At 41.8% G+C, this 17135-nt stretch overlaps 1 protein-coding gene and 1 non-coding gene across 2 annotated transcripts in view; one reads left to right on the plus strand and one right to left on the minus strand.

Annotated features, from left to right (window-relative positions):
• Nucleotides 1-17135, plus strand: part of ITPR2 (inositol 1,4,5-trisphosphate receptor type 2) — a 588791-nt gene that overhangs the window by 534540 nt on the left and 37116 nt on the right. The window lies entirely within an intron of this gene.
• Nucleotides 586-658, minus strand: TRNAG-UCC (transfer RNA glycine (anticodon UCC)). Its single transcript has one exon. It is a non-coding gene; the product is annotated as a tRNA-Gly (tRNA).

Raw genomic sequence — 17135 nt, forward strand, 5'->3', positions numbered from 1 at the left:
ATGCTTCCTGCAAAGATTAGAAGGGTTGCAACTACAATTATTACAGTGGTAGGCAAGAAAGAAGCTACGGGACATTGTCATTTAATTTGACAAGCATTTTACTGGGAAGACTGTGCATGAGGCACTGATGAAAACAAGAATAAAACATCATTACTGCCGTTACAGAACTACCGGGTAATAGAACAGCTGTATTCACCGGAAAGTGTAGTGTTAGTTGCTCAGTAGTGTCTGACTGTTTTTGATCCCATGGATTGTAGCCTGCCAGGCTCCTCTGTCCACAGAATTCTCCAGACAAGCATATCAGAGTGGGTTGCCATTTCCTACTCCGGGGCATCTTCCTGACCCAGGGGTTGAACCCAGGTCTCCCACATTGCAGGCAGGTAGTTTACCATCTGAGCCACCAGGGAATCCGATCACCAGAAAACTATAGTGCAAATCAGAACTCCTGTGAGAGAGATAGTAGATGTTCAGACATACTGCAGCTGGAGAAATCTTAGAACACAGTATACCAGTGCACCCCTGATTTATTTACTTAATTATTTATTTTTATCTTTTGGCCACAATGCACAGTATATAGGATCTTAGTTCCCTGACTAGGGATCAAACCCACGTCCCCTGCATTGGAAGTGCAGAGTCTTAACCATTGGACCACCAGGGAAGTCCCTGACCCCTGATTTATTAAAGCTGTTCAGTGGTACTTAGAATAAAATGCAGTCTATCTTCCTCACCCCCCTTATATCTACTTCACCAGTCCTATTCTATCCACTTTCCTTAGCCCAGGACAGTTCTATTACATTGACCCTATTCTTTTCCTTGAGAATGCCACACTTTTGCTGGGTCAGAGCCTTGGTACGTGGGTGCCTTCCACTTGCAGTTGTTGTCCCCCAGCTCTTTCCATGCCTGGCACCCTCTCTGACATCCCTGTTCCAGGTACTTCCTTTCCTATTACCCATGAGAGCACTTACACTCATCTGACCGAATATTGTTTTTATACTTGTTAGCAAGTTTATTCCTCTCCACTACAACTCAGACTTTTCCACATCTGTTTTTTTCACTGCTGATTCCCAGCCCCGAAATTAATGCCCAGTACATAGTGGGCATTTGGCATAGATCTGTTGAACAAAGGGAATAAGATATTGAGACACTGGAGCCCCAGTGACAGGACAGCCCTTTCTGGCTGAAGGCTCCAGGGACAACTGCACAGAGAAGATTTGGAGGAGAGTTGGACCTTAAAAATGAGGAGGATGTGGTCAGGAGGGATGGAGGAAGATATATTCCAGGTGAAGTGTGTATCTTTAAAGGGAAAGGATAAGCAGAGAAAAAGAAGATGAATTCTATGTATGCTGTGTGCCAGCAGCTTTGCATGTTATTTAATTATACTCATTTTCTGTACACTGAGACTCAGAGAAGCTCATTACTTATCCATGGTACTCAGTCAATAAGACTTGAACCAGAATCCAAACACTCATTTTCTGGGACTTGTGTATATGATTTTACTTCAGCTTTGCTATCTCTTAGTGAAGAATCAGGTAGAACAACCAAGATCAAATATATATTAAATTCAGTGTTGAAGAAAAGGTAGGGTAACAAACCCAAACACCAACCAAAAAGCATCCTTTGGAAGGAAAAAAGCACTTCCTGCTTTTCCAATATGTATGTCAGGTCAGGAGTCCTCAACCTCCAGAACCTAATGCTTGATCATCTTAGGTGGAGCTGATGTAATAGAAATAAAGTGCACCATGAATGTAATGCTCTTGAATCATCCTGAAACCACCCCCCACCACACCCCCAGTCCGTGGAAAAATTGTCTTCTGCAAAACTGATCCCTGGTGCCAAAAAGGTTGGGGACTGCTGTTTTAAGGAATTAGAATCCTTAGTTTTTAAGCTGTAATAGTTGAGGCATAACCCAAAATGTCTTGAAAATGCAGACCAACAAATCTTTTTTCATCATTTCAAGATTTGTTCATCCAATAAAAACAGGCTTACAGGCTGAATGCTTAGTAGGCTGCCTGGGGATTCAGGGTTGAGGCAGAGACCGTAACTTCCTTCCAGAAGCACTGGTGAAATACAGCAGACAGAGGAATCTAATAAAAAAGTGATAATGGTGCAAGACATCAGCAGAGCCTGCGGTGGAGCAGACGGCCTGGGCAAGGAGGCTTCACGAGGTCATGCCTGGATGCTCGAGTGAGTCAGGAAATTAGGAGAGAGCAGGTGGAGAGAGCAAGTCGGCCTGTCTAGGGAAAGAGTGAAGTTGTCCAGGAGGAAATGTAACCAGGAGCCAGATCACAAGGTCCTTGTGTGCTTGGAAGTCTTTGCTGCTGCTACTACTGCTAAGTTGCTTCAGTCGTGTCCGACTCTGTGTGACCCCAGAGACGACAGCCCACCAGGCTCCCCGTCCCTGGGATTCTCCAGGCAAGAACACTGGAGTGGGTTGCCATTTCCTGCTCCAAGAATACTGGAGTGGGTTGCCATTTCCTTTCTCCAAGATCTCCCTGACCCAGGGATTGAACCCGGGTCTCCCACATTGTAGGCAGATGAGCTTTACCTTCTGAACCACCAGGGAAGTCTTTACCTCACCCTAAAAGCTAAGGGAAGCCCTTCAGAGTTATTAAGCCAAAGAGACAAGGTCAGTTGTGCATTTTAGAAAGTATGTTCCATGACAGCGTGGGAAATGTATTCAAGGGGCCGTCATAGAGCAAGGAAACAATTACCTAGCAGCAGTGATGGGAGTTGGTATGAAATGCCACTGGGGACTGAGAAGAAATGATGAGGATGAAAAGATTCAGGCAGAAGACTTTCTGAAGGCAAGAGGAAGGAGCTCTCAGTCTTGGGTAGTTGTAGGTAGCAGTGGGGCCCAACCCAACTCCCACCAGTTCATCGGGGGCCAGCTGAGGAGGTGTGATAAGCTCAGTTTGCCTCATGGTATCCAAGGGCACAGGAACAATTTAGGTTTCTAAGTGCATGTGTCCAGTAAGAAACAGAATAGACGGGTCTCCAGTTCCCACAAGGAGTTAGGAAAGATCAACTATCACAGCGGGGAGATTTCCAGAGCACAGAACAATGCCTGGTATAGGGTAGGTACTCCATAAAGATTTGTTAAATGACCATAAAGCTTATGCCTCATGGAATATACTCGATAGCTGAATTTGGATAAAGTTTTCCAAGGGAGACTACACAGAGTGCGTAATTGACAGGCACGTGCTTTTAGACACAGAACTGTAACCTACTTAATACTGATAACAACTAACAATAATAAAAATGTCTAGAACCTGCCACCCAGATTTTACTCATCAAAAAGTGAACCCAGAAAAGAGAAAAACAATTTTGCTAGGAGGGCACCAAAAAACAAAGTTAATTTTTCATTGGCCAGCAAACTGAGCAGTGTTTTGGTCAGTCTGTGCATATCTTATAACCCAACACTGATCAGTAAGTTTCAGGATAGAATTATGCTGCAAACCCAAATGTTTAGAGCAAAGCTATTTGGGTTTCATTCAATCTAAGCCTCTTTGAAACCTCTTAGAATTATGACCCATCCCAAGGTATTTATTTGAACCTTATAAAGGGATGTTCACATCTCTGATTCTCTTAACCTTAATAAAAAGACTTCTTCCCGCTGTGCTGAAGAAAATTCTTGTTTCCCAGTTCTGGTCATTACCGTAAGATCTTGTTCAATTCTCAGTTGGCTTTCTGGAATAATAATGTCCACATTGTTAGGACTGATACATTTTACTCAGAAATTCTGGCTTTCTTCCAGAGAGTAACAGATGCCATCAAAATGTAAGTTGTGGGAATGAGAACTATATACCGTAAAGCCACACAGCTTCTATCTAATGGTTTTTAATAGACCGGCATAGCCTATGCCCCATATGAGTAATTAGTCAAGACAGCAATTAAGCTGAAACACTACATTTATTTTAGGTAAGGTTATCAGGCAAGCTAATTTCCATAGGATTTTGGACTAGTTTTATCTAAGGGAATTCCTGAAAAATAATGGCTGAATTTTACAAAAATGATTCAGCACTTGGATTTCAAAGATGAGTCACTTAATGTCATGTCTATGCAATCAGTTACTTTTATGAGGACTTAGAGATCAAGGTGTTCTGAAACAATAGCATCTGAGATAATTTGCCCCAGTTCTGAATCTTGTTTCCTCACCTATAAATGGGGATCCTACTCCTCTTTACCATGATTCCTGTATATATTCAACAAAATCACATCCATCCTTGTACCTAACATGGTGTCTGACTCCTCGTCACTGGTCAACAAATATTTGATCACTCCACTTCTACTTAAAACATTGGCCTCTTAAAATAATACTGTTGTTCAGTCACTAAGTCATGTCCGACTCTTTGAAACCCTGTGGACTGCAATACTCCAGGCTCCCTGTCCTTCATTATCTCCCAGAGTTTGCTCAAATTCATGTCCACTGAGTTGGTGATGCTGTCTAACCATCTCATCCTCTCTTGCCCCCTTCTCCTTTTGCCCTCATCTTTCCCAGTATCAGGGTCTTTTCCAATGAGTCATTTCTTCACATCGGGTGGCCAAAGTATTGGAGCTTCAGCTTCAGCATAAGTTCTTCCAATGAATATTCAGGGTTGACTTCTTTTAGGATTCACTGGTTTGACCTCCTTGCAGTCCAAGGTCAAGAGTCTTCTCCAACACCACAATTCAAAAGCATCAATTCTTTGGCATTCAGCCTTCCTTATGGACCAACTCTCACATCCATACATGACTACAAGAAAAACCATAGCTTTGATTATAGGGACCTTTGTCAGCATAGTGATGTCTCTGCTTTTTAATATGCTGTCTAGCTTTGTCATAGCTTTTCTTCTAAGGAGAAAGTGTCATTTAATTTCATGGCTGCAGTCACTGTCTGCAGTGATTTTGGAGCCTAAGAAAAGAAAATCTATCACTGTTTCCACTTGTTCCCCTCTATTTGCCATGATACGATGGGACCAGATGCTATGATCTTAATTTTTTGAATGTTGAGTTTTAAGCCAGATTTTTTACTCTTCTCTTTCACCCTCATCAAGAGGCTCTTTAGTTCCTTTTCGCTCTCTGCCATTAGAGTGGTATTATCTGCATATATGAGGTTGTTGATACTTCTCTCAGCAATCTTGATTCTAGCTTGTGATTCATCCAGCCTGGCATTTCACATGATGTACTCTACATGTAAGTTAAATAAGTAGGGTGACAATATACAGCCTTGTCATACTCCTTTCCCAATTTGGAACCAGTTCATTGTTCCATGTCCAATTCTAACTGTTGCTTCTAAATCTGCATACAGGTTTCTCAGGAGACAGGTAAGATGGTCTGGTAATCGCATCTCTTTTAAAAATTTTCCACAGTTTGTTGTGACCACACAAAGGCTTTAGTGTAGTCAATGAAGCAGAAATAGATGTTTTTCAAATAATGTGACTATTTAAATACTGTTTTGCAGATTCATAGCATTAAGAGTTTTAACGTTCAAACTCTTTTCGCATTCAGCACCACGTTCCTCTTAGAGATCAGGCAATAGTCAATTTATTTGTTCAATAACTACTACCTACCATGTCCTCTTGATGAAAGTAAAAGGAGAGTGAAAAAGCTGGCTTAAAACTCAGCATTCAGAAAATGAAGATCATGACATCCAGTCCCATCACTTTATGGCAAAAAAATGGGGAAACAATGGAAACAGTAACAGACTTTATTTTCTTGGGCTCTAAAATCACTGCAGATGGTGACTACAGCCATGAAATTGAAAGACACTTGCTCCTTGGAAGAAAAGCTATGACCAACCTAGACAGCCTATTAAAAAGCAGAGACATTACTTTGCCAACAAAGGTTCATCTAGTCAAAGCTATGGTTTTTCTAGTAGTCATGTATGGATGTGAGAGTTAGACCATAAAGAAAGCTGATCACTGATTGATGCTTTTGAGCTGTGGTGTTAAAGATGACTCTTGAGAGTCCCTTGGACAGCAAGGAGACCAAACCAGTCAATCCTAAAGGAGATCAGTCCTCACTATTCATTGGAAAGACTGAATATTCCAATTTTCAATTTTCTAGTATTCCAATTTCCAGTATTCTTTGGAAAGCTGAAACCCCAATGCTTTGCCCACCCGATGTGAAAAACTGACTCATTGGAAAAGATACTGGGAAAGCTTGAAGGCAGGAGGAGAAGGGGATAATAGAGCATGAGAAGATTGGATGGCATCACCGACTGGACAGACATGAGTTTAGGCAAGTTCTGGGAGTTGGTGATTGACAGGGAAGCCTGGCATGCTGCAGTCCATGGGGTCACAAAGAGTCGGACATGACTGAGTGACTGAACTGAACTGAACCATGTCCTAGGCACTACGATGTCTCCTGGAAAGGTGGACAGAGGAGAGCAGGACAGATGTGTCCTGTCATGGAATTTCCTGTTTAAAGCAGAAGGCAGATCCTAAACAAGTCAGGATGGTTTTTACAAAATGAATGTTATCTTCAGAACAGGCTGGGCAGAGGGACTTTCCTATCTTGTGACCTGACCCAAACTCAAGTCCTTCTGCCATTTGTTCCTTTTTGTTAAGCTGAAAGTCAGGAACTCACTCAATATTGCTTGAACCATTGAATTCATTTGAGTCTAATAAGTGATTTTAGTGTTGGTTGCTCAATCTTGTCCAATTCTTTGTGATCCCATGGACTTAAGCCCTCCAGGCTCCTCTGTCCATGGAAATCTCCAGGCAAGAATACTGGAGTGGGTTGCCATTTCCTACTCCAGGGGATCTTCCCAACCCAGGGTTCAAGCCTGAGTCTTCTTCATTGCAAACAGTTTCTTTACTATCTGAGCCACTGGGAAAGCCAGATCTTTCCACAAAGAGCTGTGGTGTGATGCTAATAGGAGAGGCTCCTACTAGCAGGACCTGGGGGCTGGGCTGTTTGGAAAGAGAGCTAGGAGCTGCCACTGAGTCAAAACAAAGCACTGGGAAAACAGATTTTGTCTGGATTACTTCAAGTTCCCCCTGGGGGAAAGGGTGGGGCGAGTGAAAACTTTGCCTTTATCTTGGCTCTGTGGTGGGAGCCATAGGAAGGTCTGTTTCATTTCCAAAGAGCACCTTTTAGGCTTCTTCAAGTGAAGAATTTACAGCATTTTTCAGTCATGTAATCACTTTTTAAATTTTTTCCCAGCATTTGATAAAGTTCTAATATAAAGCACACATTTCCCTTTAGAAAGAATATCCTGAGTTTCACTTTCCTTCTGCATTGGGGCTCTACTGTCATTATTAACTCTTAAGAAAGGATTCCTAGTGTTATATCATTCTGTGAGATTATTGATTAGGATTTCAAACACAACTGACTTAAAAAGAAAACACCAGTTCATCTGAAATCAAAAAATAGCCAAATTCATGTGTTAGTCACTCAGTCATGTCCAACTCTTTGAAGCCCTAAGGATGATAGCCTGCCAGGCTCCTCTGTCCATGGAATTCTCCAGGCAAGAATGCTGGAGTGGGTATTTCCTTCTCCAGGGAATCTTCCTGAAACAGGGATTGAAGCTGGGTCTCATGCACTGCTATCAGATTCTTTACCATCTGAGCCACCAGGGAAGCCTGATTTATTTGCAGAGGTACTTGTAACTTGACAAAGAGACAATTACCCAGGAATTCTCTCTAGCCAGCTGGGTACCATGCTGTGGTATAAAGGCCCTTGGCCCTGGTTCTACCTGTGACCTGGAGGCTCAACTGCCATGCACATCAATTTCTCACTCAGAGTGAGAATGAAAGTGGTTTCTAAAGTCTCTTCTAAAGTGGTTTCTAGTTCTAAAATTCTGACAACTCTAATATTTAAAATTTTCTTTTCATCAGATTTTGAGTATGTTAATGTTTGTTTTCTATTACAAACTGAAAGCAGTTGGGATAGAAAGTAGTTTGGAGTGGTCCAAATTTGTTTCTAGGACTGACCTCTTCCCCAACCCTTCCTGGAGTCTGGGTCTTAGATGGTAGATGGTCTGCTGTCCACAGGATTATACATCCATACCGCTGGAGTTCCCTGGAGGACCACATTGGTCAGTATCAGACCATGAATTACCCTCTAAGACCTGGAGCCTCACCTCTGAGAAACCTCTGTGGTTTTGGTGGGGGTCCCTGTACTGCGGGGCCTCAGAGACTTCCTGTTTCCTGAGCTCAGGTTCTAGAACAATTTGGAAGCACTCAACCCAGGAGAAAAGGACATAGTGCCAACAGATATGTACAAAGATCATTCACATTACTGGGAATGATAAAATGTACGGTTACTTGAGAGGATCATGGTTTTCTCACTTGGTCCTCTAGTACATAACTCACTTGTGTGCAAGTATCTGAGGATGAAGTAAGAGCGGGGAGTGTTGCAAGGGAGCTACTGAAGGCTACTGTATGTGAGAATGACACAGCATCGCATGGTGTGTAGACACAGACCAGGGGGCTCATGCAGATACTTTTATCTTCCTGTGTCTCAGTTTCTTCATCTGAAAAATAGGTAAACATCTCTACCTCTATGATTTTTATGATAATTAAACAAATTAACATTTATACAGTATCTGACACATAGTAAATGTTACATTAAAATTTAAAATATGTATCAGAAGCTGCTATATAACACAGGGAGCTCAGCTTGGTACTCTTTGATCACCTAGACTAGTTGGATGTGGGCTGGGAGAGAAGCTCAAGAGAGGACATATATATATATATATAAAACACACACACACACTTAGAGCTGGTCCACGTTGTACAGCAGAAACTAACACAACACTGTAAAGCAATTATCCTCCAATTAAAAAAATTATACAAACCACACTCAGGAAAATAAACTTTTATATGATGAAAAATAAAATCAAGTATATCAGAATAGCATTTCAAGGCTCAAGAAATAATTATTTATTCAACAACTTTTATATTTAGTGTCTGCCATGTCTGTAACAATGGATTAGATCATGTAGGAGAGCACAGATAAAGGACAGATGAATTCCCAGCTATCAAGAAGCCTGTGCCTAATACAGAGAGCATAATATATGGTCACAAAGATTGGTTAATAACACCAGGTAGCAACATATGATGAGATGCAGATAAGCAACTTTCCTATAGGTTGGGGAGAGCTGGCTGTGTGTAAAGGAAAGAAGCAGATCTGAGGAGTGATATCAACACATAAGGGGACCTACCCCTGGATTAGATGAGGGCTAAATGGTTGGAGAAGGCAATGGCAACCCACTCCAGAGTTCTTGCCTGGAGAATCCCAGGGATGGGGGAGCCTGGTGGGCTGCCGTCTATGGGTCTCGCAGAGTCGGACACGACTGAAGCGACTTAGCAGCAGCAGCAGTGAAAGGGCAAAAGGCTGGAGGAAGGGAATCCGATGAGCATCACTCTGATGGAAAATGTGATGGAAGGAATCTGGAATGGAAAGGAAGGCTGTGGTGGGACGAAGACTGGACCAAGAGCGAGGACGGGCTGTTGCCCTTTTCTCCCACCTAGGAACTGGGCACTTTTGTCCCTGTGCCCAACTTTCCTGGCTTTTCTTTCTGAGGTTTCGCGTTCTTCCAACTTTGTCTCTTGCTTTCCCTCCACTGGGAATGCCACTGTTCAGGAACTAAAATCCCCATTCCTGGCCAAGCCCCCAGGCCCTTGATAAGAGCACCTGGTCATATTTTTACAAAATCCTCAGCACTGTCTGAAATGATATGCGAATGAGTGTGCTAACTTACTTTTGAGTCTTTGTTTCCCTGGAAACTGAACTCTTGAATGTCCTGTTCACTGTTTCCCCAGTCCCTAGAACAGCATCTGGAATAAAAAGCCTCTCAAACAAGTATCTATTAAAGAAGTGTATAAATAACTCATCTCTGAGGTCCTTCCAGACCTGATTTTTGACTCCCTAATTCCACCTGAGAATAAAACTCTTAGCTGACCATGGATTCAAGAGAAAATAAGATTAAGGTTTTCAGGTTTGGGTGACTAGAAGAATACCTTTTTGCCTGACATACTAACAATTAACCCCTCCCCAAAACATGCAGGGAAACAGTAATTTTGGTTGCCAGCTCACTCCCCATATGATGACAATGGGATATCAATCCAGAGGCTAATGATTGCATGGTTCCTGGCAATAACAAAACTGGAGTCCAGGAGAGTGGATTGACAAAACTTAAGATGTTATGAAACTCAGAGATGAAATTCATGCTTGCTAACTGGTGGTAATAACAAAGGTTGATTTATTTAAAACTATTAGTGTTGCTATTGATATTTGAGAACTTTTATCATGGTAAATCAATGTTAACATGTAATAGTTACATGAATTTGTTCAGTGTTTAGGGCAGAGTGGTGGTGGAATTAAAGGACTCCCTTGTCATTAGGACCTGGCTGTGGATAAGTCATTCTCCCCAGGTCCATTCTGTCCTGTACAGCCGTGGTGATCTGGGATACTATTCTCAAACCAGTGGTTATACTGCACTATATCTTTGATGGTAACCACCAGAGCTAGCCCAGACCCCAAAGGTTACAGGTCATGGTCCCCAGCAAGACCTCCCTGACTTCAGATGCCAGCTGCACTTTGGTTGTTCTCAGGACACCTACACTTCTGACCAACTGACTATAAATTCAGAGTTTCCCATGAGCCCTTTGGTTTGATCATTCACTAGAGTGACACACAAAACTCAGAGACACACCATACTTACCCTTACAGTTTTATTTAAAGTATAGAGATTGAGAATAGCCAAATGAGATCTGGGTGGGTTTCGAACACAGCACTCCACTGCCCTCCCTCTGTGGAGGTGCCAGGGTGCTTCCTCCTCCTGGCCCAGAGATGTGTTCACCACCCAGGACGCTTCACTGAGCTTTGGTGTCCAGAGTTTTATCAGAGTTTCATTATATAGGCATGGTTGACTTTTTGTGGCATTTGCCAGATGATTGAACTCAATCTTCAGCCCCCTTCCCCTCCCTAAAGTTTGAACTGACTCAAAACTCCAACTCTCTAATCACATAGTTGGTGTTTCTGATGACAAGCCCCCATCCTGAGGCATCTTATCTCTTAACACTGAGGGACTTATGAATAACAAAGACACTTTTGTCAAATTAGAATCTCCCTCTCTAGAAGCAGGGATTAAGACCAGTCACATTCCTTTTTGTATAGTAGATACATTTCCCATTTCCTATATATGTGTCTTTTGCTTTTATTTAAAGTGGCTAATAAAGTGGAAAGGAGCTTTAAAAATTAATTAGAAGTTAGGAATCCTACTTCCTGTCTCTCTTATATAGACCCCATGGACTGTAGCCCACCAGGCTCCTCTGTCCATGAAATTCTCTAGGCAAGAATACTGGAGTGGAGAAAAATAAGCGACCCAATCAAAAATGGGCCAAAGAACTAAACAGACATTTCTCCAAAGAAGACATACAGGTGGCTAATAAACACATGAAAAGATGCTCAACATCACTCATTATCAGAGAAATGCAAATCAAAATCACAATGAGGTACCATCTCATGATGATCAGAATCACTGCTATCACAAGGTCCACAAACAATAAATGCTGGAGAGGGTGCGGACAAAAAGGAACCCTCTTACACTGTTGGTGGGAATGCAAACTAGTACAGCCACTATGGAGAACAGTGTGGAGATTCCTTAAAAAACTGGAAATAGAACTGCCATATGACCCAGAAATCCCACTGTTGGGCATACTCACCGAGGAAGCCAGAATTGAAAGAGACACACGTACCCCATTGTTCATCGCAGCACTGTTTACAATAACCAGGACATGGAAGCAACCTAGATGTCCATCAGCAGATGAATAGATAAGAAAGCTGTGATACATATACACAGTGGAATATTACTCAGCTATTAAAAAGAATGCATTTGAATCTGTTCTAATGAGGTGGATGAAACTGGAGCCTGTTATACAGAGCAAAGTAAGCCAGAAAGAAAAACACCAATACAGTATTAACGCATATATATGAAATTTAGTAAGACGGTAATGATGACCCTATATGCGAGACAGCAAAAGAGACACAGATGTAAAGAACAGACTTTTGGACTCTGTGGGAGAAGGTGAGGGTGGGATGATTTGAGAGAATAGAATTGAAACGTGTGTATTATCATATGTGAAATAGATCACCAGTCCAGGTTTGATGCATGAGACAGGGTGCTCAGGGCTGGTGCACTTGGATGACCCTGAGGGATGGGATGGGGAGGGAGGTGGGAGGGGGGTTCAGGATGGGGAACACATGTACACCCGTGGCTGATTCATGTGAATGTATGGCAAAAACCACCACAATATTGTAAAGTAATTAGCCTCCAATTAGAATAAATAAATAAATTAAAAATAAAATAAAATATACCTGTTAACCCCGCCCCCCCCCAAAAAAAAAGAATTCTGGAGTGGGTTGCCATTCGTTTCTCCACGCTCCATCAAAATATTTCATCTACTCTCTCTGGTGAAATAGATACGAATCTACTATTGCCAAAGCTCTAACCCTCAGCTGCCACTTAGACTATTGCAGGTGCCTCTGAACTTCTGCTTCCACACTTGCCCCTTTACTGATTATTCCTTGGAGAGCAAGGTGATGATTTTTAAACTGTAAATCAGAGTATGTCACTCACCTGCTCAGAACCATCCACTGGCTTTCTAAAGTACACAGAATGCAATTCAAACTTGTTTTCAGGCCCATACCCTCTGACACCTGCCATCCACTGCCTCTCTCTCATCCCTTGGCTCCAGCCTGTCTGACCTTGCTCTTCCCACAATACGCCAAGCCTGTTTCTACCTGAGGCCTTTTGTATTCGTTTTTTTCCTTGGCCTGCAGCATGCCACTTGTTCTTTCATATCCTGCATGTTTCTGCTTAAATGTCAGCATCTCAGAGAGTCTGTCTCTGGTCACCTTTTCAAAAAGAGTCACTTCTCCTGACTAAATCATTCTTAATCCTCGTACCCTTCTTACTGACTCCTCTCAAACACTATTGCAACCTGACATTGTATTGTATGTTTATTTTTTAACTGCATGACTTCCTTGTACATACATAAATAACATAATCTGCACTAAGGCGACAACGTTTTTGGTCATTGCTATATTAACAGGACTCAAAGCCATGGCTAGCACATAGTAGGTGCTCCGTGAGTACTTGCTGAATGAATGGATGACTGAATGAACAAACAAATGAATAAGAAATAAATGATGATATATCTCTAGTGGCTTAGCTTAGCTTCCTAATAGTGCAGATGATGGTTGGTGAGCAAAATGGGATACTAAGAAGTGTATAGGGATTAGACTGAGTTCACATCCTAGTTTGACTGCTTCCTAGCTGTGTGACTTTGGACAGTTTGCTTAGCCCCTCTGCCTCAGTGTCCTCATCTGTTAAAAAAGAAAAGGAAAAAAAAAAAAAACAACTATTATCTATCTTAACACTTAAAACTGTGTTTGAAGACCTTTCATAATTAGGAAACTACGCTCTCCTAGTACTTCCCAGTATACACACATTCAAGTGGAACCTTGGATCAGAGGGTTCAACAAGTCTAAAATACACCAAGTAGACACAGAAGACTGAATTGGAAACTAAGAGACATGAGAGAGCTTGGCCATTTTGCTTGACCTCCTCTTGCTTCCCTGTATGAAAATCAAGAGGGTGATAGACAGAGTGCTGATGAACTATGGACAGAGGTGCATGACGTTGTACAGGAGACAGGGAGCAAGACCATCCCCAAGAAAAAGAAATGCAAAAGAGCAAAATGATTGTCTGAGGTGGCCTTACAAATAGCTGTGAAAAGAAGAGAGGCAAAAAGCAAAGGAGAAAAGGAAAGATATAAGCATCTGAATGCAGAGTTCCAAAGAATAGCAAGGAGAGATAAGAAAGGCTTCTTCAGGGATCAATGCAAAGAAATAGAGGAAAACACTAGAATGGGAAAGACTAGAGATCTCTTCATGGAGAAGGCAATGGCAAGCCACTCCAGTACTCTTACCTGGAAAATCTCATGGACGGAGGAGCCTGGTAGGCTGCAGTCCATGGGGTCGCTAAGAGTTGGACACGACTGAGCGACTTCACTTTCACTTTTCACTTTCATGCATTGGAGAAGGAAATGGCAACCCACTCCAGTGTTCTTGCCTGGAGAATCCCAGGGACGGGGGAGCCTGGTGGGCTGCCCTCTATGGGATCGTACAGCATCGGACACAACTGAAGCGACTTAGCATCAGCAGCAGCAGAGATCTCTTCAAGAAAATTAGAGATACCAAGGGAACATTTCATGCAAAGATGGGCTCAATAAAGGATAGAAATGGTATGGACCTAACAGAAGCAGAAGATATTAAGAAGAGGTGGCAAGAATACACAGAAGAACTGTACAAAAAAGATCTTCACGTCCCAGATAATCACGAAGGTGTGACCACTCACACTCACCAAGATCCGGACATCCTGGAATGTGGAGTCAGGTGGGCCTTAGGAAGCATCACTACAAACAAAGCTAGTGGAGGTGATAGTGATAGAATTCCAGTTGAGCTATTTCAAATCCTAAAAGATGATGCTGGGAAAGTGCTGCACTCAATATGTCAGCAAATTTGGAAAACTCAGCAGTGGCCACAGGACTGGAAAATGTCAGTTTTCATTCCAATCCCAAAGAAAGGCAATGCCAAAGAATGCTTAGACTCCTGCACAGTTGCACTCATCTCACACGCTAGTAAAGTAATGCTCAAATTCTCCAAGCCAGGCTTCAGCAATACGTGAACTGTGAACTTCCAAATGTTCAAGCTGGTTTTAGAAAAGGTAGAGGAACCAGAGATCAAATTGCCAACATCCGCTGGATCATCGAAAAAACAAGAGAGTTCTGGAAAAACATCTATTTCTGCTTTATTGACTATGCCAAAGCTCTTGACTGTGTGGATCACAATAAACTGTGGAAAATTCTTCAAGAGATGGGAATACCAGACCACCTGACCTGCCTCTTGAGAAACCTATATGCAGGTCAAGAAGCAACAGTTAGAACTGGACATGGAACAACAGACTGATTCCAAATAGGAAAAGGAGTACATCAAGGCTGTATATTGTCACCCTGCTTATTTAACTTATATGCAGAGTACATCATGAGAAACGCTGGACTGGATGAAGCACAAGCTGGAATCAAGATGCCGGGAGAAATATCAATAACCTCAGATATGCAGATGACACCACCCTTATGGCAGAAAGTGAAGAAGAACTAAAGAGCCTCTTGATGAAAGTGAAAGAGGAGAGTGAAAAAGTTGGCTTAAAGATCAACATTCAGAAAACTAAGATCATGGCATCTGGTCCCATCACTTCATGGCAAATAGATGGGGAAACAGTAGAAACAGCTGACTTTATTTTCCTGGGCTCCAAAATCACTGCAGATGGTGATTGCAGCCATGAAATTAAAAGACGCTTACTCCTTGGAAGGAAAGTTATGACCAACCTAGATAGCATATTGAAAAGCAGAGACATTACTTTGCCAACAAAGGTCTGTCTAGTCAAGGCTGTGGTTTTTCCAGTGGTCATTTATGGATGTGAGAGTTGGACTGTGAAGAAAGTTGAGCACCAAAGAATTGCTGCTTTTGAACTGTAGTGTTGGAGAAGACTCTTGAGAGTCCCTTGAACTGCAAGGAGATCCAACCAGTCCATCCTAAAGGAGATCAGTCCTGGGTGTTCATTGGAGGGACTGATGTGAAGCTGAAACTCCAATACTTTGGCCACTGGATGCGAAGAGCTGACTCATTTGAAAAGACCCTGATGCTGGGAGGGATTGAGGGCAGGAGGAGAAGGGGACGACAGAGGATGAGATGGTTGGATGGCATCACTGACACAATGGACATGGGTTTGTAGTTGAGTGGATCCCGGAGTTGGTGATGGACAGGGAGGCCTGGCATGCTGCCTGTGGGGTCGCAAAGAGTCAGACATGACTGAGCGACTGAACTGAACTGAACTGAATTAAGTCTATCAGAAAAGCTTCAAGCCCTGATATGCTTTGGTTTTATAAACAAAGCCACAGGTCTTGAGAGACATGGACTCCAGAGGTGGATCAGTGAATCAAACACCAAAAATGGAAGAAAAGCAGTGATGCTTTCTTTCTCATTAGGGTCTGCTCATTCAAACAGTCACCAAGTAGTCCTGTAGCCCCAACTAAATTTTCTTTGTAGTTTGTAAACAGTCACTTAAAAGCTTAATTTCTAATCATGGTTATGATTATCATGGGTAATTCTGGTCTGTGCAGAGAAACGGCAGCAAAAATGTAGCTGAAGGTGGAGTCAGATTTAGCTCAGTGCCCACGTCAGCATCTCTTTTCTCTCTTACTGTTTCTCAGATGAAGCACTGCCTAAGAAGGAAGAGAAATTAGTTTATATCATCAGAGAAAGACAAGGCACTGTCTAGATATAAACAGTGATAGAAACATGGGCTAACACATGTGAATGCAATTTCTCCATCTGGCAGTACATAAATTATTTGATCTGATCAAATCATACTACATTATCTTTTCAGAATAAATAATTGATTTCCTACTGCTCATTCGTAATTTTTTCCAGGTATGTGTCTTAGTTTGGTTCAGATTTCTTCTTTTTTTATAATATTGTTTTATCACTCTTCTGCATCTGCATTATGAGTTTTTATCAGATTTTTATATTTGGTTGCAAACCTGCTTTGTGAGATCCTCCCCTTTCCCATCTTCATCTTTGCATCTCTCTTAGTAGGCTTTGTGGATGTAAATGTGATAGAAGCTAAGATTACATCATCTTTAATAAAGGAGAAAATATATAATATGTAGAAGCCAGGTGAGCTACACAGAAGGAAATCAATCAGTTGGCAAATTGCATCTATGGCACAAAGTGTGAAATGCTATTTTTGTGCAGTGTTTATTGAAGATATTTATTGAAGAAGTTTGTGAAGAAGATGGTTAAAATGTATATGCAAAAGTAAGGGACCATTTTGTTAAATTTAAAATGACATTGATGTCATTTTTACAGTATGAAATCTTTCAATATTTCCAACAATCCTTGTTACAGTATTTTACACAATTGCCTCAAAAGGCCTTCAGATATAAAAGTATATATCTAGTGTTGTAAATTAGGTACAACCTGTCTGTGTATAATAGATGCCTCTACAGCCATTCCACAAAGCAGATCAAGAATTGCATTATAGTTTGGGGATTTGGAGGAGATTTTGAAGTTGATATTTT

This window comes from Bos javanicus, chromosome 5, assembly GCF_032452875.1.
Source record: "Bos javanicus breed banteng chromosome 5, ARS-OSU_banteng_1.0, whole genome shotgun sequence".
In the NCBI taxonomy this organism is placed as follows: Eukaryota; Metazoa; Chordata; class Mammalia; order Artiodactyla; family Bovidae; genus Bos; species Bos javanicus.